Below are 6,000 nucleotides of genomic sequence, written 5' to 3'. Positions count from 1 at the left end.
TGTGTGTGTGTGTGTGTGTGTGTGTGTGTGTGTGTTGGAAAGTTTTGCATGACGAATTCAATTTTTTAGATAAATATAGAGATGTTTAGATTTCCTATTCCTTATTACATTAGTTTTTGTAATTGGCATATTTTAAGAATTTTTTTCCATTTCATTGAAGTTGTCAAATTGATTGTATAGAGTTGTTTATGATATTGCTGTATTATTATTTTTGTTAATGTAAGATACATACTGATGTCTCCTTTTTCGTATCTAATATTGGTAATTTATGTCTTCTCTCTCTTTCTTGTTCAGTCTACCTAACAATTTATCAATTTTATTGATTTTATTGAAAAACCAGATCTGAGTTTCATTTATTTTCTTTATTTTTGCTTCTCCATTGATTTTTATCATTATTTCTTCTCTTTTACTGGTTTTAGACGTAAATTTTCATCCTTTTTTGTGTTTTGCACGGTAGAAATTTGGATCACTGACTTTAGATCTTTCTTCTTTGCTAAGATAAGCATTTAAAGCTACATTTTTTCTAACTGTTGCTTTAACTGCAGTCCATAAATTTTGATGTGTTGTATTTTTACTTTCATTGAGTTCAAAATACTTTTTAATTTCCCTTGTGATTTCTTCTTTGCTCAATGGTTGATTTAAAAGCGTGTTGTTTATTTTCCAAATATGTGAGGATTTTCCAAGAATTTCCTTGTTACTGATTTCTAACTTAATTCTGTTTTGGTCAGGGAACATTCTCTATAATTCCAATCCTTCTAAATTTATCGAGATTTGTTTTACAATGCAGCACATTGACTAGCTTGGTGAATGCTCAGTGTGTACTTGAAAAGAATGTGTGGTCTGCTGTTACTGGGTGAGTTGTTTTATAAATGTCGGTGTCAAGGTCAAGTTGGTTGAAGTCTTCTACATATTTACTAATGTTCTGTCTACTTCTATCAATTGCTGAGAAAAAAGTGTTGAAATTTCTGACTTAAACTGTGCATTTGTCTATTTCTGCTCACAGTTCCATCAGTTTTTGCCTTATATCCTGAAACTCTTTTAATAGGTACATAATTTTGAAAATTTTTATGTCCTTTTGATGCATTTACCCCCTTTGTCTTTATGAAATAATCCTCTTTATGACAACAAAAATGTTTTTGTGATTTAGGTGGTAGTTGAAACCAGAGTTTGGAATGATATGTGAGGGTGGGAGAGGAGAATATGGAACGGGAAAAGACAAAAGTTAGCAACAGAACCCTTTCAAGAAGGGTGACAAAAAATATTTAAGAAGTTGGCAAAAGATGGGGCACCTGGGTGGCTCAGTCAGTTAAGCATCTGACTTCTGTTCAGGTCAAGATCTCACAGTTTGTGGGTTCAAACCCCACATCAGGCTCTGTGCTGACAGCTCAGAGCCTGGTGCTTTCTTCGGGTTCTGTGTTTCCCTCTCTCTCTGCCCCTTCCCTGCTTGCACTCTGCCTCTCTCTTAAAAATAAAATAAATAATTTTTTTAAAAAGTTGGTAAAACCAAAGCAGCCCATGACTGAGATTAAAATGAAACCAAGACGAAACTTGAAGAAGAATCATGGAAATGTGGTGCTCCAGAAACAAGAGAGAATTTTTAAGAAGAACATATTTAATATGATGTCGAATGCTTCTGAGCCACTATTTAAGATGAGATCTGAAAATTAACAATAGAAGGTAGCACTGAAGAGGTTATCAATAACCCTACCAAGAGCATTGCAATAAGGAGATAGACTCATATTAGATATGAAAGGAAGGAAAAAGAGGTCAATATCTTCAAGACTTACTAAGGGGAAGGAAAATTTGAAGGTGCAGAAGAGAGAGGCGCTCATGATTTCAGTGAGAAAGGGATATTTCTTAGAGTTACAAGTTGACTGGAATAAGAAATGTAACAAAATGCCAGTATTAACTGGCATAATTCATAAAAACATCACTTTATCACTCTTCATAAACTTTAATGAGGATCATTTCTACACACCTTAAGACACTATTTAACTTTATTTTTACCCTAATTTTTTTTGTACGAGAAATACTAAGTACTATTTTTAACACATCTGGTTTATCACAGAAACATTTATAATTTACCAGTTACTTTCATTTGGTTCCATCAGTTTCCTCTTAGTGTACTGCTACGCCTCTCCATACAAGAATGTCATATTTTCCCTTTATGCTAATGTATACAGCATGAAGAAAATACGTTTTCCAAGTTACTTTCCGTACATAAATTACATATTTTCCGTCACTTCTAATTTGGAACACAACGGTTTCTTTCTGGTTTTTAACATCATATAACCTACATATAAAATGTGAAGAATACCATATTTGCAACAATTTATAAGTAGTTATTGTTATAAAGAGGAATAATAGTAACAAATAATGCATTTTTCTTTTTCACATGTCAACGTGTAATCTGCATATACATTATATATTCTTAAAAAGGTCTTAATGATGTATCTGATTTTTCATTTATGGAGACACTCTTTGCTCATTGTTAAAAGGCTTCTCTCTCAGGATTCTTAATCATTTTTAAGTCACAGTTTAAGCTTGAGAAAATGACAAAAGTTATGCTCCATGTTCCTAGAAGACATATTCTCTATATTCACATATAATATTGCACACCCTTTTAGAGTTAAAAAAAAGAATCTGATTTAGAGGAATATAAACTTTTTGGATATTGATGGTAAAGAGCACCAGGATCCGAAAACGTGACTTTTGGAATCACTTAGATTTGGATTCAAGTCTTGACCCAGCACTTGGTTGGATGATCTTGGCCAAGTTACTTCGCAATTAGCTATTACTTAGCTTAAGTATACTCACATGTAAAATGGGTTAGAGAAAAGATCAAATCAGATGAAAAAAAGTAAAGTATATGACCAGTGCAAATAATGTAGATAATCGATGTTTGCTTTAAATATCAGGGAAACAACTTCAATGGAATGGTTCTTAAAAGCATGAAAAGTTTCCATTTACATTTTGCTTTTCATGTTCAAATCTGACTTGGATTAAGAATCTCACAGATGGGATACCTGGGTGGCTCAGTAGGTCATGATCTCAGGGTTCGTGGGTTCGAGCCCCACATCAGTCTCTGTGCTGACAGCTCAGAGCCTGGAGCCTGCTTTGGATCCTGTGTTTCCCCCTCTCTCTGCCCCTCCCTCACTTGAGTTCTCTCTCTCAAAAATAAATAAACGTTAAAAAATTAAAAAAAAAGAATCTCACTGAAAGTTCATCTCAAGCTAAAACTTTTTAATTGTGGAGGTGATCAGAGGGAGTATCACTGCACTGGATGGGTACTGTTCAGGTAGAGCCCAGCTCTCATGGGGAGAGGGATTCTAGTCACCAGATACCACATGTGACAAGATACCACGTCAGGAGGTACAATAAATTATTGCTAGTGCTTCATGAATCCTATAGACTGGCATGTGTTTTCCAAGGTTGTCCCCAATATATCAGTAATTCTCAAGGTAGCCAGGCAGAAAGGATGTTTAATATTGCCAGAAAAAGAGTACATACATGTATGTTTCACAAACAAGATAGAAAAACTGTGATATGATTTTATGAAATGACCTGAGTCACCCTCCTATGTTTCAATTACCAAAGAGAGCCTTGGCATACAATATTGTTTTCAAGATTTTTTAAATGTCTTACAAGGCTGCAAGGGTAACCCTGGTTACGAAGACAATTAGTTTTGGTTCATCTGGACATTTTTGGCCTCTTTCAGTGGTGCTCTCCCAAAAAGCCCTGTAGTCTGAGACACAGCCTTACTAAAGAGAGTGAGGCTTTAATTTCAATTTCCTTGTCTCTCCTCTGATTTCAACCAACGAACAGGATCCTAAGGCAGTGTGCTGACCTCGGAACATAAGTCTAGACAGAACACTAAAAATTGCCTTTAAAAGGTGCCATGAACAGTATCCAAAATATCATCCCTTGAATAGGTTAGACAACTTCTTGTGCCAAAATCCTTCTATGTGTGGTTGCACCCAAAGCAGGTGCTTCTATGGAAAATATATCCAAGACTGTTCTGTCTCAGTTCACTTTGAGCAAAGCCAGTTTTTTTAATTTAAAAAGTACTTGCGTAGATGTCTCTGAGATGTTTTACTGACTTAGTAATCCAAGTTACTTCTGACAGAGGCTAAGGGAAGGTATCTCTCTCTCAGAATCTTTATCATAGAGCAAGAGCTTTTAAATGTTTTGGGAAAGTTCTGCCCTTCTGAAGTTGAATTTTGTTCAGGACATGAAGGTTTTAAGGACATCTGCCTCCTTGCCAATTTTATTATTCCACTGTTTTTTATTTAAATTACGGATCCTTTTTTGTCTCTTTCTCTTTGAGAGGCTGGCACCAGATCATCCTCTGAATAGAGCAGACATTCCAAAGGATGTCCTGCCAACAATAATGGAAAGCTGGATACAACTGAATGGTATAAAAAGGTACCTGAGATGCTCAGAAAACTGTTTAAGTTTAATGCTGCACACCCAGAGCACATGCCAACTACTACAGCTGCTGATTATACATGAAGAATGTGAGTGTGTGTATGTGTGTGTGTGTGTGCTTTTAAATTCATGGCCTCTTATTAATTTCTTGCTCATTAATCTCTACACATATGTCTTTTAAAATGTTTTGTTTATAGGGTCAACCATTTCTGTTTAATGAGATGGGCCAAAAGAACTTTAATCACTCACAGACTCACAAGGAAAATGACAATGTGTCCCAAATAAAAGACTGAGCAGGAATTATTGCTAAAATATCTTAAATGTTCTCCAATAACATTTGCCAAACATAATTTATAATACTGACTGAAACTTTCTTCTCTTTAAGAGGTGTCCACTTGGGGCGCCTGGGTGGCTCAGTCAGTTACGCATCTGACTTGATTTCTGCTCAGATCATGATCTCGCAGTTCATGAGATCGAGCCCCACATCGGGCTCTGCACTGACAGCATGGAGAGCCTGATAGGAATTCTTTCTCTCCCTCTCTCTCTGTCCCTCCCCAGCCTGTGCTCGCTCTCTCTTGCTCTCTCTCTCGCTCTCTCTCTCTCTCTCTCCCTCTCAAAATAAACTTAAAAAAAAGAAGTGTACACTCATTTGAAGGAAATAGTGTATCAACACCTTTTGAACTCTCAAAAATGTGAAGCTGCCTTTTTTAAATTCTAAGAATATTATGTAGAAAATATTAAGGAACTATCTCCTTAATTTAAATAAATAGCACAATGAATTCATTGAACATCCAACCACCATAAATAACATTGAGAATACTAAAAGGCACATGGCTGAGAAGATAAAGCAAAACCCTACTTTCCCAGAAAATTTGTATTTCACAAGGAAAGACACAACCTTTCTGAAAGCCTTGTTCTTTGTGCCTTCAAAAGTCATTTGATTGTTCATTAGCAAATGTGCCCTAAATTACAGAACTGTAGTAAAGAGTAACTTTAAAGTGTACTGAAAATGTAAACTGCTGAAGCCCTGAAGACAAACATATCTCATGTAATTTCATAAGAAAAGGAGGGTATATATGGACACACCTATGCAAAAAAAATTAGTAAAGAAACAGGACATAAACTGATATTACACTTAGATAAGCTTTCCTCCTTAAATGAAACTTTAAATAGGAACAAAGACCTTGATACTGGAGGACCTGCTATAGTGTAGCTGATTTAAAGCACCCGGGGTTTAAACGCTCACAGTATATTATTTTCGGTAAGTACACTTCTGGAATGTTTCAGTTTGGATTAAGCATCCTGAAACATGGATTTAATTAAAGGAGCCCTTCTGATAATTATGGGACTGATTTTCAAAGGCGTGCTAGATGATTCAGATTCCTGGTAACATTCTGAACTGCATCATTTAAAGCCTGGTCTGGAAGAACTATGCTCTGAGAATTTACCATTTTCCAAAAACTAAAGAAATTTCTTGGCTGAACATTTAGAAATCAAAAATTGGTACTTAGAGCATCTTTATGTTAAATATTATCAATTTTGAGCACTTTTAGGAGTCTCGTAGGAAAGCCT

This window comes from Prionailurus viverrinus, chromosome A1 (genome assembly GCF_022837055.1).
Source record: "Prionailurus viverrinus isolate Anna chromosome A1, UM_Priviv_1.0, whole genome shotgun sequence".
Taxonomy (NCBI): Eukaryota; Metazoa; Chordata; class Mammalia; order Carnivora; family Felidae; genus Prionailurus; species Prionailurus viverrinus.
Note: the sequence above shows the minus strand (reverse complement) of the source record.